Raw genomic sequence first — 26,577 nt, forward strand, 5'->3', positions numbered from 1 at the left:
GCAAGAAACACAAGAAGTAATGGGACCAAAAGCTGTCAGGGAGCCAATAGTTCAACATAATTTCTGAAAATATGAACGCTCTGGTTGGGGATGAATGGTCTTACTTCCATGGGCTTTATCATTGCCTTTCACCTCCAGTGTAATAACAGCTATTAAGATTTTAATATATGGATTGAAAGGCTATCTGCTTCAGATGTGATGAAATATTAGCATTGCTTCTGAAATGTGTTTTAAACGTTGCGCTAACACGTCGCCATGAATCGCGCTGAGTGGAGATGAGACATAAAAGTTCTAGTCTCCCTTCTCAGAGTTATTACTGCATGTCATGGAAACACTTGAAATTTATGTTTTAAAACCTGTAAAGTCTTCTACTTAAGTATGTTATTATTTTTTAAAGTTCTGTTTCAGAATAATCATATATTTGTGACCAGAATTACTGTAGAAGAAATAAGTTTGTATCTGAATTAGAGTCGTTTCTCAAGGCAGCAGTGAATGGTTCCTTGGAGGAAAGACTTTTTTCATTTTTCTGAGTAGATCTTTGTTTGCAGCTCTGATGAAGGTGGCCACAGGAGGGATTTTGATGCTCCTCTCCCCAGCCTTCTATTTGGGAATAATTTATTGCTGATGGAAAGAAAATACTGAGCGTCCAGAAACCAGAACACAGTCTTATGGGCTGAATATGTTCCCCACCCCAAATCCATATGTTGAAGTTCTCATCCCCACCACCTCGGAATATGACCGTACTTGGAAACAGGATCTTTAAAGAGGTAATTAAGGTAAAAGTGAGGTCGTAAGGGTGGGTCCTAATTCAATCTGACAGGTGTCCTTATAAGAAGAGATTAGGACACACTGACGGGGGACGGCCGTGTGAGGACACAGGGAGAGGACAGCCATCTACACACCGAGGAGAGGGGCCTCAGAGGGAATCAACCTGCTGACACCTTGCTCTTGAACTCCTAGCTTCTAGAAGGGTGGGAAAATAAACTTCTGTAGTTTAAGCCATCCTAGGAAACCAATGCAGCGGGCCACTTGTGGGAGTTGCATTCTCCCTGGAGAAAGATATTAATTTCCAAAACCATGTGGATGTGCTGTTTATATGAGCATGACATCTTATAATATTTAAATCAAGGTGCCAGTGAAAACGTTGAAAGTCATTCATCCAGACACCCACTTCCTTGTTGGTGCTAGTGGGGGACAGTGCGGGGTCACACTGTCACTTCTGTCTGCACCCTGCTGTCCAGTGGGATGGGCGGACATCTGGGCATCTCTGTCCAGAGCGACCGGGGCTGTGATCGGAAGAGAATAGCACATGCTACATCGCTCTTTGGAAGATACTTGATAGTGATGCTGATCACCGTATACCACCCTGGTGCACGGTGATCAGCACACACGTGAGCTGGTCTTCTGTGTTCCAGGCACAATCCCCTTCCATCCTCGCCCTTGTGCTGAGTCGGGCTGCTTTCTTGCCAAAGGTGCTTGTGTCAGTTCCTGCAAATTCACCTCTCAGGAGGAACGCTCCCACCCCTTGCATTTCTGCTCCACATAAATGCTTTCCACACAAGGAGAATTTCTTTAAGAACATCGAGACCTCATGTTTCTTTCCTGCCATCATTTTGGATCAGCAGGACCCAGTAAAAAAAGACCCAAGGTTTATACACTTGCTACTGGGAAATAGAACAGTGTAAAAACAAAGGGAAGCAAATCCTTTTATCTCACAGTTTAGTGTGGATTTCTGAAGCCATATAAGCCTCAGAGAGCATCCTTGTTATGGTCATCCTTGGGTCTCTTGTGTTAGGTTGTGTGAAGTGAGTCACTTTCCAAACAGCTAACACTCTTGTACACTGGAAATGTGAGGGAACCCTACATTTTTGATTTGTTAACCTTTTTTTGAAAGCAGATGGGCTGTTTACTGTGACCCTATTGGAGGTTACATCAGGTGTATCACAAGTTGCTTCTACGGAGGAACATGAAGGTGTTCTAGAAATTATCTGACAAAGCATCTTGTTATCAGAAACATCACTGCTGAAAGAAAGCATCAAGAATTTCTGCATCCTGGAGAAGGAGGGACCACTTAGGATGAGGGGGGCCAGACACACCCCCGCAGAGGTAACCAAAGTCCTTGGTCCAGGAAACAGTGCCTTTGCACACTCTCCCTGCTCCCTTCCCACTCCCCAGCTGGTATTTGGTTCTAGAAATGGGTACTAATTTTCTTGCTGAATATTAAAAATAATGATACATTTTAATCTGATAGAACTATAAACAATGGAGCATTTATCTCTATCAGAGAGAGGAAGAAAGGGTGGGTATTACCCACGTGGTATAAGTCACACAGGTAGCAAAAACTCAGTGAATAAGATGATGTGAAATGATCTTACTTTTCTCAAGAAGTTGTTACCCAGGGGAATTTCTTACAGAGTTGTTGTGCTTCCTGTCTCCATCCTTCCCACGCTCATTGTTCTGGCAAAAATTGTCTCTTTAGAATATTCAGATTCTACGCACTTAAGATCAAAGCATGATGTCAAATAAAAGCTTGGCTATGCCTCTCTTGTGGTCAGCCCAACATTTTGATTTTCAGTTCAGACCCTCTTGCCCTCTCCTTATTTGCTTTCTTGGATTTGTCACACGCTCTCATCCAATAGTCACTGGTTCATTAAGTAGTTCAAGGGGCAAAGTGAAGGACGTCACTTTAATTTGCTAATTTCACGCAATAGACTGGCCACGTTGGCCAACAGCTGTAGGACTGGAGGATGTCGCTGTGAATGTGTGGACGAGGCGATTATTACCTTTGGGCTTGACTTGTGCCTCGTAATTTTGGTTGTGCCTGGTGTCATTTTCTCACAACCATCTCTTTACAAACATGGGGGCTGGGACAGAGAGCCATGAGCTCTGAACGTGAATTATTATCTCTGTTGGTTGTTACGGCTCCCACATCAATCTGGCTTTTTACTCTTTGTGAGTTATCCTGGATTAGAAAAATATTTCCGTGGATGGAAGTTATTAACCTCAATTGTGGCTGTTTCTCCACCATGATTTTCCGTGATTTGATTTTATTTTTCTAAATGGCTGTTTGTATTATGCATGAAATCATTTTGTTCGCCTCCAGGGTTTGTGTGATACGAGGGCAGCTAACCGCTTTTGTTAGGGTCATCAGTAAAGTGATATATTGTCATGAAAGAATTAGGGATCATTGGGAAAATTGATCTCGAATGCTACTTGTGTGCGCTGCAGATTTGGAACAGTGTTGCCCAGCATTTACTATACCATAAAGTTAGGCATCTGTCCCTACTTAAGTGTCACATTTTTGGTTGTTTAACACAAAGATTGCCCTGCTGCCAGGCTCTTGAAGATATAACCTGAGAGGCGTCAGCTTTGATGCTCTGAATCTTGAAGGGTTTTTCTTTCCTTTTTTGACTGTCACAACTACTTATGAGGGAGTTGAGTTTGACAGTTATAATAGAATGAGGAAAAATGAGCAGAACACGGTGGGCTTAGGGAGTTCCAGAAGAGAGCCCAAAGTGATACAAGATTTGAACATAAATCCCCTTGAGAGAAGCTTAAATGTATTTGCTTTGAAAAAGTATATATATCTGAGGATGGACTTAATAATTGTGGCTGGGTCTGCATAACAGACTTCAGATGGTTGAGGTTTGGGGGAAACAAAAATGAAATTGCCTCTTTAGTGATGTTTTCAACCACTAAATGTTTGGTAGAAGCTTAAAACCAACCACAGTCTCCACCAATCCTGAGTCCGGTACCTTCCCTGCCACTCTTCCAACTCCTAGTCCTCGCCAGGGAGAGAGTTTGTACAGCTGAGGCTACTCAAACTTGCTTTGCTTTAATTTTTCCTCTTTCAGCTAAAAACACCCAGGGTCACTTTTACTTAAATTCTTGGCTGTGGCATAGGGACATCTGGGATTGGCAAATGTTCTGCAGTCCACTTTATCATGGCATGCCTTTATAAATGTCAACAATATCACCCCAAATATGACGATGGATATAGTATGCTGGTCCTAGTGCCTGTGTGTCTGTGTCCCTGAGTAGTCAGCTCACCGCCCAGAAACCCTCAACAGCCTTCTCAAAATCCTGTGAAGGACCCCCAAAACATACAATTTTCACGTTAGCTAAAACATCTTTTTTTTTTTTTTTGTACTTGACAGTAAGTGGCAGACAAAAGTTAACAGTATGTTTGCAACTGGTGACTATGAGGCAGTCTATGAATGCATGAAAAAATTCTTCGTGAGAAGGAGCTGATTGTCCCAAGTCTATACTGTAATTATGACCCACTGTCATCTCGGCCTCCAAGTCATGGAGACCCACGTTCAAAGGGCAGATTGATCCTTAAAATTCATCAAGCCTGTAATATAAGCAACATACTATCCTGGGAACTGGAGGATCCAGGACAAAGAAGAATCAGCTCCTATTCTTATCCAACTGGAGTTTCACGGTGGGAAGAAAGAACATAGTAATCAGCACAGTTCAGGGAGGCTCAGGCACACTGCGGGCACAGAGGAACTTATGGACGCTTGTAATTTCATGGAGAAGGAGCTGGGGTAGGCAGGATGGCGTTAGCAAGACCAAGCGCCAGCATCGCTGGATGCAGAAATTCTCCATCTGCAGCCACTGGGAGCTTCCTCAAGTTGGCTCTTGTGTCCTCTGGACCTGATGCTAGTATGGCATCCTCTTCTCCCCACAAAATACTTCCCAGGCTCATCTTGTCCATGTCTTACCCCAGACCTGGATGCAGCCACTCCTCCAAGGAGCTCTGGTTCCTCTGAGTAGAACAATCAGGATGCCAGATAGACTGATTTTTGTTTCGTCATAGAAATGTTTCAGAATTTGGATGCATAAAAGATGTACCTTGTATCACTTCAAATGTAAGCATACATGTTCCCATAGCCTTGGCATCATTTAAAAGTTCATGGCTCAAAAAACACGAGTTTAGTAAAGGTGTTTAGATCTTTTGGTGGGAAATGTTATCCTACCTTGGAATATGTTAGGTTTGTATCTGGTGGTGGTTGCATTTTAATAAAATTAATACTTCTTGGAATTTCAGCTTGTCAATTTATTCTAAATATTTTACCTTTATTTTAAGCCTACAGCACCCTGTATTCCCAGGCAGTCTCCCATCCAAGTACTAACCAGGCCTGACCCTGCTTGTCTTCCGCGCTCAGAGGAGATAGGGCACGTTTAGGGTGGTATGGCTGTAGACCATCCTAAATATTTAAATTGCCTCTGACTAATAAAGCTTAAAATCAAATAGGCATTTAGGAAATGAATTTCTATTTCAATAAGGAAAAACGGCACGTTATTTTCCAGATACAGTGGGTGCGTACATACTAGCAAAGACGTCAGTGGGCAGATTTAGAGATAAGAATCAGGGATGCAGTGCAGTGAGGCAGAGCTGAGTCCCTGTTAGGAATCAGTTAGAAGCTAGGGATTCTTGGGCAAGAGACTTTCCCTTCTGAGCATCATCTGAAATGGGGCACGACGCCCCCTGCTTGAGAGAGGGCTGTGGGGTCGATAGGATGATGCTCCTGAGGTGACCAGCAGAACTTTTGGCTCACGGAAGTACTTAAAAGAATAAAAATGCATGAACTGTTCTGGCTTCTGTAAATATACATGAAATGTGACAATAAATGAGGAGACCTGGGTTTCACTGCTTGTCTTGCCTCTAAATAGCAATGTGGCTGTTCACCTATCATCAGTCTCTGGGACTCAGTTTCCAAACCTGAAAAGATTTGGGCTTGAACCACGAGATCAGAAATGCCCTTTTGACTGTGTCTGTATGTGTGTGCGTCTGTGTGTCTCTGTGTGCATGTGCTGTGGCCCCTTGACAATTGTAGTTCTGAAATATTTTGCATCGAAAATGCACCGTGGAACTTGCTGCAGATCTAATCCAGAGGGAATGCAAATCTGAGCTATTGACTGGTCTGAAGGAAACTTCCAGAGCAAACTGTATCAGTAAAAAGTCACAAAGGGTGATAATTCTTAATTTCCCTTCACGTGAAATGTAGCCTGTATCAATTTCTTTATTCTTTTCTCCTCTTTTGGAAGTTATTTTCTTGGATGTTGTAAGAAATCCACAAGAGCAGCAGTGGATATTGAAATCCCTTTTTCTTCATAAAGCTGCAGAGCTACTGTCTGCCGTAGAAAGCAAAATCTCGTTTCCCCCTAGAAAAAGTGATCCCTAGGGTGATGTAGAAGAAGATCTGGCAGAAGGATGTCTCAGTCAATCTTTGATGCCTCTGCTGTCTATCAGCCCCTTTCTTGTTTCTGCTGGCACTAAACCCCTAAAATGAGATTTTTCCTACATCTTAAAGTCAAAGGTTATTGGAAAAAAATTCTTGTTTCTTGTTTAAGCCCGCCATTTTGTCCTCCTAACCAATTAATCTCCACACCACAAATAAAAAAAAAACCAAATTCCTGTCTTGTGTGCTAAATCCCGGGGAGGGGTTATGTATTTTATATCTCCCATCAACAACTGGTTTCCCTGGGTCTCTGGCACTGGGTGACTCCCCACAACTTCTGTTGGTGACAATAAGTAATTCGTGGAATCTGAGCTATGCTCCAGGCCACGTCTGTTACCACAGCATGTCTGGTGTCTGACCCTATTGCCTGTGTCACAGGATGTCTTGGATGTCTTGGTGGTCTGTGGTCACTTTAAGGTATGGCAACGCCAAGCAGATACCAGGCTGGAGTCCATTAATTTAAGATGTGAAGAGTAGAAGGAGACAAGAATCTTGAGGTCCGTGTCTTTATTTCTTGCTGCCTTTCTGAGCATTAATAAAGCACATTTTCTTTTATTGAACAGTATTCTCTCTCAGCGTGGGTAGGAGTAATCCTTCCAGTAGAAGAGCATTTTAAAAAGGCAAGTTAACAGTTACGTTAAATACTTAGACTCCCCGTATTTCTGGTTGTAGAGTTGCCGGCAGTAGTGATGTACCCAGGCTGCAGACCAGCTTGTAGCCCCTGGGGCCACCTGCATCTGAAATTTTCTCCAGACCACGTTCAACTGTAGAGGGGGAGGAAACATTTGAGTTCAAGTTAAATTTTTAGAATATTTGTATATTTTTAAAAATGTGACCCACAGACATATCCAAGAAATGAGGTGCCAGATTTTAAGATACCTGTGGACAGGGTGCTTCCAGGATAAGTCATCATTCATCCCACAGGTATTTTTGAATCCTTGTGTGGCAGGCCATGTTCTAGACACTGGGAATATGTCAAAGAACAAAAAACAGAAATCCCTGACCAATAAACATGATGCATAATAAATTATAGCATCTGTTTGAAGGTGCTGTGGAAACATAGATAGCGAGGCAGGATGGGTGGAGGGTGTGTGATGGAGAGTGGGTACCACAATGAAGAAATGGCTAGTTAGGAGTCCCTTAGAAGGTAAAATTTGCACAAAGATTTGAATGAAGTGAGGAAATAAGTCCAGAGATATGTGTGGGCAAAGAACCCCAGGTCAAGAAAAGAGTGATGCAAAGACCATGAGGAGGGAGGGTGCCTGGTGTGTTGAGGACAGCAAGGTGACCTGTGTCGCTGGAGCAGAGCGATGAGGGTAGTGGAGACAGGAGATGATGCCAGAGACCACTTGGAGCTTGGGACACCTGTGAAGACTTAACATTCACCCTGGGTGGAAGGGGGCCATTTTGGGGGTTTGAGTAGAGAGAGACAGATCTGATGTAAGTTCTCCCATGAGTCAGACTGTGGTGGGCTGCAGAAGTGGTCCAGATGGAGACAGTGGTCATGCAGACCAAGGGCAGCAGAGGGAATGGAAAGAAGTGACGATAGTCCAGATGATGTTGAACCTTGAACCAAGGAGCCTTCCCAATCAATGAGCTATAACGTGAGAGGAAGAGAAAAGTCAAGATCAATTCCAAAGGCTTTGGCCTGAGCAACTGAGAGGCGGGGTGGATGCTGACTGAATTGGGAAGACTGTGGCTCTCGCGGGTTTGGGTGTGATGTTCAGGAATTCAATTTTGGATGTGCTAAGCTTGAGACACCTGTTAAACATCAGAGCTGGGATGTCGAGTCTGAAGGAGGATGATGGTACGTCAGGCCAGGATGCAAACATGAGGTTCGTTGGGGTATGGACAATATTTAAGCCCAGGAGATGGGAAGACATTGCCAAGGAATTGAGTCAAGACACAGAAACATCTTGCAGTGTCTTCCCCCAGAGCATGGGAGTCTGGCTACTGGTAGCTGAGGGAGGAAGGGCCAGGGATCACTCCATGACCTGGGTTTCTACTCAATGCCACTGCTCTCAGTATGACACCCCCGAGATGTGTCCTGTCACACAGGCCTGCAGCAGACCCTCCCAGACAACACGCCCCCAGGCTCTGCCAGCATGGGGAGAGTTTAACTTAGCTGCTCCGTGGAGAGTGGATTCTGGGAGTCCGGCTGCTTCCCAACCGCACTTTCCATCTTCCCTCTTGTCTTCAGCCACCCCCCTCATCCCTCTTCCAGAAAAACGACGAGGCCGCCTCCACTGTGGCACCTCTGGGGGTCTCTGGCCATCTCCTCTCCTAGTTCCTCACAACCTGGCTCACCCATCACTTCCCTAGATTTCAGCTGAGCGGGCCACGTCAGTGCTGCTAATCTGTTTATTTTTAGTTCCTATATTTTTCAACATTGTCTCATTTCCATTTTCCTTTTTCTTTTATGCTCTTCTTTTCGAAACATCTTTTACCTGTCATGCTGGGGAGATTGTGCACGGGGTCTAGTGCTTCATTTACTACTACTTTCCTTCAGGATAAGAATAAACAGGTGCATATGAGGTCCCATTTTCTCTTTTTATTATTAGTAAACAACTATCTGAAAGCAATTCCAATGGAGACACCTACAGGATGTGTTCGCCAGTAAGCCAGGTCCTCAGAGTTGGACCCAGAGAACAAGAACTGGACAAGAGGACAAAGCCCTCGCAGCCCAGGCGCACATGGAAGACAGCAGGACCGTCTGCAGGGGTTGCAGGAATATCCACTCGCCCCACCATCTCCTCCTCCAGCCCAACTTCAACCTGAAATGTGATCCCTTTGCAATCCTCTCATTCCTAATTGACTCAGGGATTCCTGATTCCTGCTTGTTTTGAGTTCAAAGATACCTTTGCCATTCCCTTAGCATCTCACCATCCTCCTTCCTTCCTGATGGGAGAACCTCGCTCTCATACACCCAACACAGCTGGAGTATTTCCAGGAGCCATTTTGAAACAGCCCATGTGATTCTAAAGGATTCTAACTGATTCAAATCTTTTCTTACATTATGCCAACATTTGCTCCCCTGTTACTTCTACTTACTGGTAATACTTCTCTTTTGGGGAACAATATGGATTTGATCTGTTCTGCTCTTCTTTCTTAAAATAGTTCACTCTCAGTTCAGAAGTCAAACATCTCTGATCCTGTGAACGAATTCATGATGTATTAGGGCTGCAGTGGGAGACAGGACACTTAACTTTCTTGTATCTGTTTTCTCTCCCCTTCAAAAGGGAGATCATGTTTTCTAGTATTTCAGAATAAAGGACTGTTTGGGAAAATATAGTGGTGCCTAATATGAGATATATTAGAGTGACATACAATGATCGTGACTGTTCCGAGGCTTCTCACCCTTCTGGTCATCTCCTCTCCGATGTTCCCACTCATCATCATCCTTTGGGAATGTCATCTCTAAGCACAAAGCAGTCCAGATACGGTCTGACCAGTCCCTGTGGGATTCCTTTTCCTTCTTTGTGCTGCTCCATTTCACTTTCCTACTGAGGACCTCCAGGCAGTAAGTCAGCTCTCACGCACCCCGACAGGTGCCTTGCTCTATGCTAGTCACAAAGGATAATCCTACAGGTCACCTGTGAAAGCCATGCTTTATCCCTGCTGTTTCCACAGCTTCCTGTACCCACTCTTTGCCCCCTTTAGAGTCCAGACCAAGTCCACGATCTGGGAAGTGCTTGCAGAGGGTGTCTCCCCATCCCTGCCCTCTACACATACGTGGTTGCTTCTCTGCACTGCAGTCCGGTTTTGGTGTTTTTCTCCTTCGAGGTCAAAGATTAAGCCTCACCTGCTGTAGTTCTAGGGTTTAGTTCAGAGCAAGCTAAGGACTTGAGAAATGTGATGGTTATTTTATGTGTCAACTTGCGCCCTGATATTTAGTCGAACGTGACTCTGGGTGAAGGTGATTCTGGATGAGATTAGCCTTTGGATTCTTAGGCTGAGGAAAGCAGATTGTCCTTCCCAATGTGAGTGGGCCCCATCCAATCAGTTGAAGGCCTGAATAGAACAAAAAGGCTGAGTAAGTGGGGGTTTGCTCTTTCTGTCTCTCTCTGCCTGACTGTCTTTGAGCTGGGACATTGGTCCTCTCCTGCCTTCACACTGGGACTCAGAGTGGGACTTACATCATTGGCTCTCCTGGGTGACCAGCTTGCCAACTGCAGATCTTGGAACTTCTCAGCTTCTGACTGGTTCTGTTTCTCTGGGGAACCTTGACCAAGACAATAGATGTTTCCTGATGCTGGTATGGCTTGCCTTTCTCCCAAGTTACTGGACTCTTAAAAAAAGCAATCTAAGATTTTTCAGAATCAAAATATGATTATATCATACATACTTAAAAAAATTCAAGTGGACTACTTTGTAATCAAATAAGAATTTACTGAGTATCCAGAACATCCCTAAATCAGCATACTTCATAACCATGGATTTTCAAAGATCCTGTCTACAAATAAGGAAAGCAAGAGGATTGCATTACCACAAATGTATTTGCAAATGTGGGGATATTCTGCATCCCAGGATGGAAGCCCCTGGGATATCCAGGCCCTCTGGCTCCTGATACTTTTCAGACCTCAGAAAAGTTAGTGTGTAATTAACAAACAAAACATGAGCACTTGGGGCTCTGGGTGAATGAGGCTCAGTGTTTATGCTGCATACATACAAGCCAAGTGCATGTTACGGTGGTTCATGTTCAAGAAAGAGATGGGTTGTGAAATTTAGATCACAGAAAGGCAGGCCCCAAAATTTCAGAGAGCCTTTAAAAGCAATCAGAGACAGGAGAGGGTCACCAGAGAGAGCTGGGGGCCAGGCGGACATCAGGGCTGTGGTGGCAGCGTGAAGTGCAGGGTCACATGGAGGGAGATGGGCTCTCAAGGCTCAGGCCGGCCTGGGCCTCCACCCAGGCATCCACAGCATCTTTCCAGGAACTACACGCCAGTTACTTGCTCTGGGACTTTCCCTGAGGTCCTCCTGGCCACTTCCTTGTTGGGGAGCTGGGGATGGCAAAGCTGTTAGGAATGATTGTGCCTCGATTGGAGGGGGAGCAAAAAAGAAACACCAGTGTGCTTCCGATGCCATTTTAAAAACAAAACAAGCAAGAAATGAAAATGTGTTTGAGAAGTATGTGTGCAGAAGAAAAGAATAAATTATAACTTAGTCTGTGCTGAGCGCTCACAGAAGTCACTTTCAGAGCTCACTCTAACTCCTAGTTTACTGACTTTTAAAAATGATCTGTTTATTCAAAACCACATGGTATATCCAGGACAGATCTTTCCTTTGTCTTAAACCCATCTGAAAAGTAAATAGAGAATACCAAGAGACAGCTAAAAGGGAATGAAATTCCCATTGAGCCAACATAAGCACAGTCTGCAGGCAAGACATCACAGCTCAAGGTGCCCTTCCTGGTCCACACGTGTGACCCAAGGGCCCTTCCCTGAGTGAGCGTCTTCCCACCCTCCACTGAGGACCCTGAGAAAGGCTCCCTGTCTGTGCATCCCCGCTGCTCAGGTACAGTCTCCCTGAGCCTCCCCTTCAAAAGATTTGCCTTTGGAAACTATGGACCTTGTGATGGAAATGCTTCCAAACAGAAGAAAAGCCCTGGTGGGATCTGACCACCCCGTAACTTACTAAGTCCTCTCTGAGGCTCTGAGAGCACCAGCCCCAGCAGAAGGCCGGGATGCAGCCCCAGATCTCAGCTCCACACTGCAGGATCACCTGGACCTCCACTGGGGTCCGCGGGAAATGCCACATCCCCTGGGTTGAGTTTGGGCCACAATCGTTCAGAGGCTCCAAGGCGCTCCTGGTGAAGTGGGTGCTACTGTGTCAACCTCCTTCTATGACCAGCATGGACAGATGTGGGTATTTAACAACTCAGGGCCAGTGCCTGAAGGAGGGGGTGCCCTCAGAGGAGGAGGGATGTGACATCGCCTGCCCCAGGCTCAGAAGTGTGAGTGTCACTGCCCTTGTGTTTCGGTGGCATGTGTTGATGGGCGGAGGACATGGTGTCAGAAGATCTGTCGACACGGTGACACGTGTCAGGAGAGGACTTGGAGCTGTAGAAAGATCTGCCCTAAGAATAGACTCCCGGTATCATCTGTTAAAATACTGAGTTTCTTCTGCCAAAAACTCTGCATCTTCTTTGAAGCTCTGAATGCCGTTTTCTGAGGATTTTATGGTTACACTAATTACATGTTACTAAAAACAGAGCCACCTCAGCTGTGTGTAATGGAGCCCCGAAAATACACTGCTGACGGGAGGGGCCCTCCGTTAGAGTCAAGACAATTCAACCCGGGGCCAATTAAGGATCCCCAAAAAGAAAATTCCCGAACAGGCCTTTTGGTTGACTAAAGAGTCTGTCACCGTGTAACTAAGAAGCTGAAGGCCCCCCAGTCTAGGGGGGCAGTTCAGACGCTGAGCTGAGGCTGCCAAAACGATGGCGGGATAGGGTCCTGGCAGCCTGACCCCTGCATCTTCCCCTGTGTGATGGGGACTCAGTGTCCTGACCTCGTGTTTACGATTTCACCTTGAATATAACACCTAAGATACAGGAAAGACTGCAGCTGGAGCTGGACACTTCTTCCTTAAAAAAAACAAAAATTCTGCTACAGCATCTTCTAAATTTTAAGTGAAAATATCATGGTTCCTCTTTTTAACTTTTGAGCTTGGGAGGAAGATGACACCTGCTTATGGGCCTGCCCTGGCCGGTTAAGGCTTGCAGTGGAGTCCACGCCAGGCGCTTGGGGGTGACTTTGACCTGATGGGGCTGCCACCCCCGCAGGCCTCACCGCTCTGCACCTGTTCTCAGCTCCCCCGCAAGCCCGCTCTGGCCTGTGCTACCCTCCAGCAGGTGATGCTGGACCCCAGACACACACACGTATGTATGTACATGAGATATGTGTGCATATATGTGCACATGCATTTATCAAGAGATTCATATTTGAAGAAACTCTTTAAAAATAAAACACAACTGTATTCGCTTCGTGTAAATCTCAGACTAGCAGGCGGAAACAGCGGAGCTGTGAGCCTTCACCTTGAGGTGAGCTCAGAGCTTCTGTGCTCCCGGCCGCTGTGGGACCTTGGGCAAGTTATCCTTCCTCAGTCTTCCCACCTGTAAAAACGAACAGTGTGTGCTCTGCCCATTTCAAAAGGACTTGAATGAAAAAAAAAGAAATGAATGTGGAGGAAAATGCCCCCTGAGTTAGGAGGTGGTTCCCAAAGGGAAGGACAAACAAGAGCCACACGGAGTCCCGCTGACCCGCCGTCACGGCGTCTTCCACGGGGTTGGCCGCTGCCGGAGTCACTGTCACAGAGCAGGACTGTCCTCCCAGCTGTCCTGGAGGGACGGGTAGATTTCACGTCGTGGAGAGGCTTTCCACACTCAAAGTGCCCCTCGTCAGTGGTCCATTTCAGGTGCTTCCCCGACACTTAATGAGGTTGACAGACTGCTTTGGGCGGGGCTGGCAGTGGGGGGACGTGGTGCTTTGGCCCAAAAGGTGTGCTTGGCCATTTCCTCTTTCCTTTCTTCTTCCAATGGCTGTACATGCAGTCACCTCGATACCCAGCCACCCTCAGAGCAGAAAAAACACCTCCATCACATGTTTTTAGACCCGAAGCTTCGATTTAGAAGGGAATCAGGCCTCTGCGTCGGTCAGCCTGGGCTCTGGTTTCCGGTGGGCCGAGGCTTAGGGTTTCAGAACCACAATAAGAGGACCTCCTCCTTTGCCCCTCATTATCCAGACGTCTTTCTGTGGACCACGTGACAAATGCCATTGTGTTGGGAAATTGCATGTGAGCTCGTGTTCTAAGACCTATCCTGCTTTACTGCATGGATCGGCATAGGCAGAGCACGTGAACAGAACTGTGTTTATGGGGTTGAGGGAGCTCACCCTGCAGGCCTTCCCTGGGGAAGCTGCTGGAAGCACCGTGGGCTTCAATGAGGAGACAGGTGGACTTGCCTGGCTTCAGAAGTGCATCTTAAACAACAAGTTACAATAGTGAATTCCACCCATGCACAAAACAATTCTGACTTAATAAATGCAAGTATTTCATGGTGGTTTGCAACTATTACAGGAACCACCTCCCGGACACTAACACCGCGGTACCATCACCGTGTGCTGTAGAATCTGTACTTCAATATCCTTGTAAGGAAATGGAATCAGCACGGCAGCTACGATGTCTTTCAAGACTGTAACGAAGGCCTTTCAGTGAATATACAATGCAGCTCACCCAGAAACACCAAAAAATGAGGAAAATTCATTTGAGGTCACTTACTTGTTTCTCTTTCTGGGAACTGCTTTGTTGAAGGGTCCGGTGGCCTTGGCCTTCTGATTTGCTGAGTGGGCCTGATGCCCATCGCCCCACCATCAGCCATCCAAGTGCATGGTGGGGGAGGCTGGGTCTGGCTGGGAGTGACCCCAGGCTCTACTCCTGTCTGTCCTGGACCAGCTACCCCGGGAAGCTCTATCTGCCACCCAAAGGGGGCCCAGAGGGAGGGCACCTGGATGAGGCAGGGCCGCTGACCCCTCCATCTCTTCCTGGTGGTCTCCCGTTCCCTTCAGTGTGACCCCAGCCTCGCTTGGTCCTGCGGGGGGTATAGATTGTTCCAGTGGCCTCAGCAGGTCCCAGTGTCTCGAATCAACCTCAAGGTGACCCCAATCCCAGCAGCCCTGTCTGGGCAGCACCGCCTCCTCGGAGGTGTGAGTTTCCACGCTGTGGGGCTTCCCCCAGGTTTGTGGACGCTAATCATTCAGCTCCTCCTATTTGTCCCCAGCCCCTGGGAGTGTGGCTGCCTCCCACGGGGAGCACAGGCCAGCAGAACGCTCTCTTGGTATCTCCCACTTGCCCCGTGAACATTCTTCATGGCACATCCTCCCTGGGAATAACTGGTGTGGGTCCGTCTTCCGATTGGGCCCCGGTAGGTCCGGGGCTTCCTCATCACTGCCTGGCTTTCCAGAAGAAGAGGTGAGGTCACCCCCTGCTCCTCTTCCTGCATCTGCCCACACACCCCGAGCTCCATAGTCACGTCCTGAGAAGGTAGCAGTAACCTGGCCGGGACCACAGTCCAGCACTGGGATGTGTGTGTGAGTGTGTGTGAGTGTGTGTGAGTGTGTGTGTGTGTTGGGGGAGCAGTTAAATTCAAATTGCGACAGGGAGACCAGACAAGAGTGGAGCTTGGGAGCATTTAATTATTCGTTAATCCTTCAGTACTTAGAGAAAGGATTTCTCCTATAGCTCACCTGGAAAGAATGTTCTTTGGTGTAAAACTCGACTCTATTCATAAAAAGCTCCCTTGGCTTCACTCTGGCAAATGCCCAGGTCTGGGTTATTTGTCTGAGGAGAGCTTTATACAAATAGAACAAACAGTGTAAAAGTTAGCTTCAGTCTGCAATCCAACCCCTAGACTTTAGTGAACAATAATGGCTCCAATTGAAAGCAAATATTTTGTACCTTGTTGTAAGTTTTCTGCCACCTGCCGGTAAAAGTTGTTCTCCCAGATCCACAATTCTGTAAAACTCTTACTCTCATTTGCCTCTACCTTTGATGACAATAACATAAACTAGCTCTTTGTGCCCTGTCCTGGGATTACACAAACCCAGCACTCAGTTGCACGCCCTGTTAGATAAATATCCTTGAAAGTGCGTTTCACGGGCAGGCGGGAGTGGACTGATGCCTTGTGTCTTTCCTGTACCAACGCTTGGAGATAACCATGTCGTGATGCTATTTTGTGTCTGAGGAGTGTGGTCCTGCAATCCTGGTCCTAATCCTCCAGACACAGCCTTGCTTTGAATGCCAGCCATGCAGCCTGGAGGGGGTCCATCTCAGGGGGCAGGATAACTCAGAAGGAGAGCTAGTTTGAGAACCGCAATGAAGACTTTGTGTTCTGTAAACTTTAAATGAACATCTTAGAATATGTTAAGACTCACAGGAACGCTGCAAACATAGTAAAGTCCTTGCATCCCTCCACCCCGTTTCCCTTCCATTGCTGTACATTTGACACAACTGATAAACCAGCGTTGCTGGGTTACTATGCACCAAACTCCACGCTTTACTAGGATATCACTAGTTCTTCTCTATTGTCCTTTTTCTGTCTTGGGATCCCAGTCAGAAGCCACATTCCATTTACTTGTCAAATTTTCTTACCTTCCTTTAGTGTGTGACAGTTTCCTAGACTTTCCTTGTTTTTTGATGACACTGAGAAGTTTGGAGAGTATTGATGAGGTATTTTATAGAATGTCTCCCAACTTGGGCTCTTATGATGTTTACCTGTTGTTAGACAAGGGTATGAACTTGGGGAAGAAAAACCATAAATTAGGTAAAATGACATTCTCATCATACCCTCTCCAGGGTACATGCTGTTATGATTTATCATCGATGATGTTAACTTGATTAGCTGGCAGTAGCTGTGTTTGTCAGGTTTCTATAAAGTATCTTTTTCCCCCATTTTCCTATTGTGCTCTTTGGAAACAAGTAAACAATTGCACCCACACCCCAGGAGAGAGAAGGCAGGTGACATATCATTGTGGGCAGAGTATCTACATAAACTATTCCAATATTTCCTTAGGAAAGATGTGCCTCTTCACCCTCATTTATTTATTTATTTATTCAATACTTTACTTTCATCAGCATGGAGCATGAATGTTTCTTTTATTCTTTGGTTTATAATCCAATATTTTGTTATTTATCTTGTTGCTCAGACAGCCCAGCCCTGTTCAGCTTTGCAAGCTCTTTCAGGTTGTCTCCTGTATTCTGTTCATATATCCCCGGTCCTTTCGTGTGTGTGTGTGTGTGTGTGTGTGTGTGTGTGTGTGTTACTTTCTGATGCTACAAGTTGTTCCAGGTTCATCATGAATATTTCCAGTATCAGTCCAAGAATCAGCCATTTCTCCAAGGATCCCTGTTTTCTTTTATTGGAGAAGGTTTTAGAAATCAAGATCTGGGCACTGGGTGTGCTCATTACTACCGGGGAGCCCTCTTCATTTTTTCTAAAGCAATTCAGCTTCGCCCACAGCCAAGGGGCTTCCTCAGCTACTTACAGGTTAAATGTTTGTGTCCTGACTTTGTTCTGTGTTCACACCGCCTGACCTCTGTGTGTCCTCTGGGAGTGGATGATGAATACTGCATAGAGTTGTACTGCGTACATGTTTGGCTTTCTCGCCCTGTGGCATCGTATGTCCTGAGCATCTAAAAGTCAGGCTGTGATTTATAACCAAGCAGCCAAGGTAAAATTTAATTGTTTTAAAGATAACTTTACACAGATGCTGTCTGGAATTCTATTCTATTTGTACAAAGTAGAATTTGTACACTAGAAGCCAGGTGTATGAAGGAAAGTGGTTAAACTGGGCTGATTATCAAGTGCTTTGAACATGTTCTCCACAGCAGTAAATTTAATGGGAATTGTGGTACCTTAATCAAAGGTTTTATAAAACGTATTTCCAAGAATGAATCTGCATTTATTCTTCTATTATTCAGTTATATATTTAGTAGATCTTTTACAGACATGGAGTTTTTCATTTGAACTGATTGAAATTGGTTCTATACACTGAGTAGAATTCTTTGTTAATTGTTGGTAATGAAACCAGCTTCTAAATTTCTCCTTGCTTTTCCTCTAGTCATTTGCGTTGTTCAAAAGTAAGGATTGGAGAAAGACAAGGAAATATTCCTTAGCCCTGGAGCCCACTGGGCCTCACCAACATGATGGTGATAAAGATAATCATAAAAGTTATAACACTTTCTGATGTGAACAACCTCAGTCGTACGTAGCATATAAATGAGTAGATCATCACAAATGTTTGCTCTTTTTGTTATCTGAAGCATGAATGTGCAGCAGACTAAACAGAATCACAGATTCTTTGACACTGTTTCCATCAAGGGGTAGGGTCTGTATATCATCCCATAAATCTGAGCTGGTTTATTGCCCCCTAGACCAGTACCGTGTGGCACAGGAGACACAGTGCCAGTTCTAGGCCCAGACTTGAAGAGGGTCAGAAGCTCCTGCCTCAGTCTTTTGAAGCCTCAAGTAGCCATATAAGAGGTCTACCCTCCTAGAAGCTGCCACGCTGTAGGAAACCCAAGCTTCGGTGTGGAGGGAACGGCCTTTCTCAACTGGGGTTCCATAAAGCAGTGAAGCCTTAGCACTCTAAGATGCCCATGAAATGTAACAAAACCTCTTTTTGCCTATGCATCTTAAAGAGGAAGGACTAGTTTTGTATCATTCTCAGGGGATTAAGAAAAAGGCCATTCAAACTATATTCTGCACTTTGTAGTTCAGATGAGGAACTTTAGCTGAGAAAGAAGGCTGGAGGCTGAAACTTCACCTGGAGAGAGAGGCCAAGGGGCACTAGGAGGTGGACCCAGGGATGACACCACCTTGGAGGCGGGTATTCCCATCCAGACAGGCCAGTAAAGCCACGTGGATCAGAGACAAATCTCCCAGCTGAGCCTCTCCTGAATTCACAACATACAAACTCATGAACAAAGGACAATGTTTGCTTTAACCATTAAGTTTGAGGTAGTGGCTTTTTTTTTTTTTTTTTTTTTTTTTTGTAGAACCACTGTAAAGAACGAAAACACAATATAAGCAAATAAAATCCCATCTTCCAACCAGAAAGCCAAACATCAATTGGTCAAATCATATATATATGTATAAATATAAATCATGTATATGTCATATATAATATATATTTATATATATACATGATATATATAGTTTGAAATTATGTGTGTTTGTGCACAGCCAAAAAATAGTCCTTGGTATATTTGTTCTTTCTCTAGTGCTTTAACAGAATTTCCTGTATCCTTTGCTTCTTCACTCTGCACTATGGTCCAACTCTACTTGGCAGTGCCATTAGGAAAATTATTGGTTTATCCCAGAATGGGCTCCCATCTTTGTAATGCATCCACTTCTCTTAGACGACATTTAGCAGGATGCCCCCTGCCTTCCTGGGAAAAACTGCAACCTTGAATAAGTTCTCATTTGGGACAATGAAGACCCATTAAAAAATCCCTGCAAGATAAGAAAACGAACATAGACAATTCAAAACTATTATTAGCAAAAAGAGTTACAGCCCTTAAATCGAAAGGTAAAGGAAAAATCTGAAGTCCATTTGCCCATTTTTTCTGTTCAGTGTAAATAGTCACACCTAACTCAGTACTTTTATTTTAAAACCGTTTGATCCTCCTTGGCAGTTCTGTGCTGGCTTCCCATCTGGCGACCCAGCCTCTGCCATCGAAGTCACAGTGGGTGCGAACTGAAGGTCACAGGATAGTGACACAGCAACCACCCGATGCATGAACCGTCACAGGTGTGGACCAGAGCCAGGAGGGCTGCTCTCCTCTTGGGCTGGTCCCCCAAGACAACGAGAGTTTCCATAGAAATCAAAAGAAAATAACAGGCAGGCCAGGTGTCCCAGGTAACAGCGGAGAACATTGTTGTCCAGGCCTTTCAAAATAAGTTGTTTAATCACCCTATTTCTTTCCACTTAAGAGCAAAACAACTATCAACTAAAGTTCTTTTTCATTCACATTATTGAAGAAATTATGTATTAAAGTCCTTTATGACTTCTAGTCTAAAATTATATACATATATATATTATATATATATATATTATTTTCCTGGGAATACAAATTGATATACCAAGAGTCCATGGTTTGATTTTCTACTACAAGTCTCTATTGTTTTTGTGACCTAAACAAGACTACAAAACTCCATCCCTAATAACAGGACTACCCTCCTAGGTCTGCTTGGAAGATAAATAAATATATGGAAAGCACTCAGAACAGCACCCTCTCAACATCAGCCTTTATTTTTGCTTCATCCCTTAACTCACGTGCCCACTGTCCTAACCTGCACAGATGGCTATAACAAGAATACCAGAGACTGGGTGGCTTAAACAACAAATGTTTATTTCCCACAGTTCTGGAAGCTGGAAGTCTGAGGCCAAGGTGCTGGCAGATTCAGTGTCTACGGAGGCCCTTTTCCTGGTTCATAGACTTCAGTCTTCTTGCTGTGTCCTCATGTGGTGGAAGGGGCGAGGGAGCTCCCTGGTCTCATTTATAAGGACGCTAATCCCATTACAGTGGCTCCACCCTCATGACCTCATCACCCCCCAAAGGCCCCACCTCCTGGTACCATCATATTGGGAGTTAGGTTTCCACATATAAATTTTGGGGGGACACAAACATTCAGTCCATAGCACCAACAAATTCCTTTCTTGTCCCTCATGTCATAACGTTGAGCATGAAAGCAGGAGATTTCATTGCTCTTGGGGAGTCTGCACCTATTAGCACTACAGAACCATCCAGAGGGAAGGCTTGCAGGGACCTAATTTCCTCTTCCATGAACTGAACACAACATTTCAAGAGTAATTGTAGCAGTATTTACTTGGATTACATACCTGAGAGCTGAAGTAGTCCACTGACGTTAAAATGGTATGAAATAAAAATATTTGTTCAAAAGTGATTTTTCTCTGTGTTGTATGATAGAACAAGTGATGAAAGTGAGGATCTGTTGAGACCCCCCCCACAATGGCAGCCCCTTCCTCATCGGGGACACTGTCCCCTGTGGCATGTCACACAGGCCATCATGTTTAGTGAATGAGGATGAGGCCCACATCCACCCAAGCTCTCCTTACAGGAAATGCACCCTTGGCTGGAGAACCAGCCAGTCTAGAACCAAAGAGGCTGGGCTTTGGACTGAACTTTAACGCCTTGGTCAATGTCTCTTCTTGACCTAAACATCCTGGAAGGGCCCTTGTTTAGCGCCCATCTGTGTGTGGGCACGAGGACCAGGGGCGGGAGGACTTCTCAGCAAGGAGGGGCTTCCAGGCTCAAGAAACCCACAGGAGCAAGAGGTGGGATGCTCACTCATGCCTGGATTCTCTCCTTCCCTGAAGACCTCGCAGGCCGGAGAGATTGTCAGGCTTGAACCCTGAACCAGGGTGGACATCCTTCCCACATTGACCTCATCCGGTCCTCTACCTCCTCAGGGCATCATGCCCTGGTCCCATCCCTCTGTGGATGCGAGCTGTGGTGGGTCCACCCTCAATTCTCTGAAGGCTCTTCCAAGGTGTCCGCTCACCCAGGGCCAAGCTCTGCGTCTCCTCCTGGGGTGACATCACATCCTTGCCCCGAAGTTCCTTATCCTGAGTCAGAGCTCCTGGTGCCTGTGTCGCTAGGGTTGCTGAGTTAGAGAGAGCCCTTCATGGTAGGCTGGCGTCCCTTCTCATATGGGGCTTAACCTGCAGCCCCAGGGTCCCTGCTGAGAACGGTGGGTCCACCTCACTCGAAGTGGGAGCTGCAAGAGGCTGGCTGTCCGTGCCCGAGACTCCGCATCCTGACTCCTAGTAACCATGGTTCACCTTGACTTAGAGCTCTGCTCAGTGTCTTGAAGCAGTGGAAAGACAGTGCGTCTTTCTCGTGACCGTGGGTTACCTGGGGAAGGGGCAGGACCATGAGATCAACCTCAAAAGCAGAATCAGCCAAACTTGGCGGGAAATCTCTGCTCCCTGGCTCTGTCTATTTGTTCTTTATAATAGACAGAGGTCAAAAGTCGCTTCTGCTTGCCAAAGAAACCGTCATTTATACATTTATCCAATCAGTGTTCATTAAGCATGAAGTAGGGGTCTGTCACAGGCTAGGACCTGTGGCTACAAAGACGAGCAGACCCACCCCCTTCCCTCCCTGAGAGCAGGGACCGAGTCTCCGCCCCCTCAGACCCCAAGCCCGGAGCCGTGTTCACACCTGGCAGCAGGTGCGCACTAAATGTCGGCCGACTTCAGCAGCTCAGTTTTCCAGTCACTGGAATGTTTATGCTGGTTTCACTCTTACAGTCCCTGGGAAGAGTATCCCGATAAACATGCTCCAAAAGCCACGGGTCTGGGGTGCGGGGAAATATCCAGAATGAAGGAAAGGGCTGGTTCTGGGACAATTTTGGTAGCCACAGACACGGGCAAGCAGGTCAGTAAGAGGATTTACAGGCTGTTAGTCACATAGCCAGTGGTAGGGACTGGGCTGTGTGGAGGGGCTCTCACGTGGAGACTACCATCCACAGAAGTCTCAGCAGTCGCACCGTGAATGCACGGAGCTCACACGCATTTTCTTACCTGGGATCGAGGTGCATCCACTGGACGGCCAGTCTTAACACCAGCCTCCAGGGGTATTCAAGGAAAGAGAAGCAGAGGAACAAGTTGCTAATTTTGAATCTTTTTTGCTACAAACACTTCTTAATTACCTTTCTTTTGAATGCCTTGTAAATAATTCAGCAGGCTCCACCATATGTTATGCAAATGTTAACCAAAATTACTGTTTTCAGCAGAATATGACTGGAGTGTGGTACTAGGGCAATATTTCTAATCTCAGCTTGTCGTTCCTTTGATGTTCTATGGCAATGTTTAGGGCACAGAGTTCTAGCACTAGTTCATTCGCACATCGAAACAGTATTGATTAGCCCTCTGCTCTGTGTCAGGCCCTGGACAAGATCTGGTGGCTATAAGGTCCTGTTAACAACAGACATTCATCAGCTTAAGGTTGCCAACTCAGGTGGCTGCAGTGGCCAGGAGTCATCTGATGGCCAATGGGGGAGAGAAGGGCTGTGACCACATGGCCACATCTAAAGAGGCTGGCACCACCCACGTGGTGACCTCTTGCCTGCAGACAGCAGACCCATCAGGGCCAGATGGTATGGTTTGTTGGAAGAAGGTAGGCATTTAGGTTGTCATATATGCAATATCTCACCTAAACAATCTTGGCAACTAATTGAAATGTGTTTGAAAGGAGCTACTCTGTAGGTCAAAGAAAACTTGGAAGGAACTCTGGGGTCAGTTGTCACTTAGAAAATTCATCAAAGTTGCTGAAGAAGGAGGAAGAGGTGGGGGAAGTGGGCCCTCCCAGGACAGCATCGAGCATCCATGACGTGCCAGGTCCAACCCCAGGCCTTGAGGAGACAAGTCCTAGCCCCCCGATGCTCCAGGAACTAAAGGGGCAAGTTCCAGGTAATGTACTGACTGACCTTTGTTGAGTGTGTGCTGAGCAGGCCCTGAGCTCCCTGAGGTGAGCAGGACAAGTGGACCCTGCATTTAGGAGGCAGGTGGCTTAGCAGAAAATCCTGCTGGCCACTTATGTCACAGTCGTGTGAGCACTGCCTCCTCCTGCGGAAACGCAACCATCAGGTATGGGTTTGCTCACTGCTGATCTCGGGGAAGCTCTGCTCGGTGACCAAGCTCTCTTTGTAGTCATCCCCCTCAGGTCGTCACCAGGTAGTCTAGATCCCCAGAGAGTGTGTGACACTTGTGTGAGGGGGTCTGTAGCACTCAAGACCCAGAAAAGCTTCTTATGTCGAGAGAAGCACCTTTCTCTTGATTGACATGAGTAGGTGCTTGTACTGAACACACAGATGAGCCAGAGTGCTGAGCACTGCTGGGTGCCTCACAGCCCCACCACACACATGCATACACATATACACATGTATGTGCATATGTGTGTATGCACACACGCCCATACATATGCATACATGCACATATACACACGTGTGCACACATCTATACACACATGCACACACACATGATGCACACATTCACATGCACACACATACCTACGTACGCAATGCACTCATGCACACATATGCACATACATCTATACACACATGCACACTCACACATGATGCATACATTCACATGCACATGCACTCATGCACACACACTCTGCACGTAATCAATGGTACTTAATCCTCCATGCATAGGCGCTGAGATCTTGGGAAGATGCTTCAATAGGCAGACATGGAAAACTGCAAGCTAATCTTTTGCCTGCATCAGGAGTGTCCAAGGGTTTGGAGATGGACCACCATATGGAACCACCTGCTGCCACCTTGGCTGTGCATGTACGGTCTCTTAGTAAAGAGAGATGGCAGTTTCCGAAAAGCAAACTAATTGTGTCTAATCAGATTAATTAAAGTATCAGCATAATGGGCTCAGGGGGATGTTCAGGTCCATCCTGCCAGAACTGTGAGCCTCCCTCTGCCCTGCCCTCCATGTGGGGATAGCAGTAGATGAGCCATGTTTGCAGAGGCACACAGAAGGCTCCCCAACTCCATCTATATGCTGCGCTCTGGCTGAGCTAGGGCAGGTCGCTCAACCCCTCCATTTTCCCATCTTTGTGACGTGGCCCATGCAGGGTCCCCGCCCCAATCTGCCCTTTGCTGTCCCCTGGGCCAGAGGGGGCATCTCCAGGGCCTGATCCACAGAGTTGGGGATAATTTGTTTTCTTATTCAGACTACTCGACTGGCTGCCCAAGCTGCATATGAAATCTATGTGAGGCTGATTATGAGAGCATTAAAGATCTCTTTTGGTGCTGGCATTTTATCCCCCGCTTTCATATTTGTAACCCTTTCTACTTCCTAATATCCCATGTGTCTGGCAGTGGGTCCTAACCTCTGACACCAGGAAGTCAGTCAATAAACCCAGCGCTCTTTGATCCGCAGGATTATGGGATTGCTTTTTATGCAAAGAGAAACATCAGGATAAGCAAATACAGAAGGGAAAACCCCTCTGGAGCAGGGGGGTTTGAAGACTAAGAAGAAACAATTCCAGAGCATTTGCAATGCAAACGCTACCGGACATCTGAGACTTATTTATCAGCGGTAAGAAATAAGACCAGGCCCCAGACCAGAGGGGACATTTCTGCACCATAATTCAGGATACGTACAACTTTCTTCTGGTGATTTATAGTAAACATACCGTGTTGTGGTTGTCTAGCCTTTAAGACACAGGAAGCATACATGCTTGCAGCCTTCTGAAGCAATAGTGCCCGTGAAGACTCAGCAATTGGGGATGATATTATTCCCCCAACACAGACCCTCACAACTGACCTAAGGGATAAAAGTGTCATCTTATGGGCTGGGCTTTTCTATCTGTGCAGTGGAAGTGCAGAGTCCTAACCTTTGGACCACCAGGGAATTCCCACACATCGCGCTTCTAAACATTATAGGCTCTGCCCAGCGGTTGGTTACACATTTCACTTCCTGTAGGGGGAGCTTTCATTCTCAGAGCAGGAGGTGTCCAAGGTGGACGGACTAATAACTTGCACTTGAGATGGATGACTTTCTTTCCGTGTGGTTTCCATTGTCTGCTGGAAAACCCCTTTTAGTCACTGTTTGAATGGATGGGAGAACTCAGAAAATGGAAAATACCCATCCAGAATTTCTGCTGATCTGTGGGTGACCTCTACTTTGACACTGCAGGCGTGTCTATTTCCTGAACAGTTTTCTCCAGAAGCCCCCTGCCCCCTGCATAGAAGCAGGTGTTCTGCAAATAAATCGGGCTCCATTTGCGTTTGTATTTCCCTAATTAGAGAAGGTGCGTGCGTTCATGGGTGGATATCATTTTGCCACATTACCATATTTTATTACCATGTGTTCCATTTACCTTTTACCCATACAAGGGAAGAGCAGGCGTGTGCTTCTCTGTCTCCAGGGAAATCTGTGGATGGGCAGTTGGTTTCCAAAAGCCCAAACTCATCCTGGCGATTATGCAGTAGCGCCAGAAGGAACAACAAGGGAAGAGGGACCCAGTTGCCTGGAGCAGCTGGAGGGAGCGCAGGCCTGGCTCATCAGGCACCTTGCACCGCCCACTCCCTCACGGTCATGGAGGGAGGAGGGACCTGCCCTGCTCTGCACCGGAGGACCTGTGGGGACAGTGGGACACAGAGCCGGAGGCAAGGTCCTGAAACCTCCACACAATCCCCACGTCCCAGGAGTGGTTCCCAAGAGAGCGGCTGGGCCCCGAGGAGCTGCAGGGTGCGGGGTTCAGGGGTGACCTAAAGGCTGACGACTGAAAGCTGGATGAACCCTTCTCCTCCCATACCCCCTCCCCACACACTCGCTGGAGTCTGAGCCCTGCAACCCAAGGAGGGGTGAAAACCCCGCAAGAGGCCGACTTCAGGTTTAAGACATCGCGTGTCCTCAGAGCAGACACAGGGAAAAAAAATAACTGTGTGAAGGGGTCACGGAATGAGCCAGTGAGTTGGGTTGAATGGGTGGAGTTGGGCCACTTGTAGGCTGGGTACCCAGGAGGCGCCTCCAGAGCAGCCTCGTGCGTGCGGAGTCAACATCCAGGGGAGATGCGAGCCTAGGTAATGAGCGATACCACCACCCAGTACGAGCACCAGGAAGGGGTGCACAGGCCAAGGAGAGGAGGGGCAGCCTCGTGGGAACGGCTCTAAAGGTCAGAAAGCAAGACCCATAGGCCAGGGCTGAGGACACTCAGAGCTCGTGGACAGTCAGCATTGTAATGGCGGCCATGACTAAGTTATTTCCGAGTAACTTTTTCAAGG

The 26,577-nt window shown here is 46.5% G+C and overlaps 1 pseudogene; it reads right to left on the reverse strand.

Moving 5' to 3' along the window:
* Positions 1-5,090: 5,090 nt before the first annotated feature.
* Positions 5,091-5,209, reverse strand: LOC133091545 (5S ribosomal RNA; annotated as a pseudogene).
* Positions 5,210-26,577: the final 21,368 nt, after the last annotated feature.

This window comes from Eubalaena glacialis, chromosome 4 (genome assembly GCF_028564815.1).
Source record: "Eubalaena glacialis isolate mEubGla1 chromosome 4, mEubGla1.1.hap2.+ XY, whole genome shotgun sequence".
NCBI lineage: Eukaryota > Metazoa > Chordata > Mammalia > Artiodactyla > Balaenidae > Eubalaena > Eubalaena glacialis.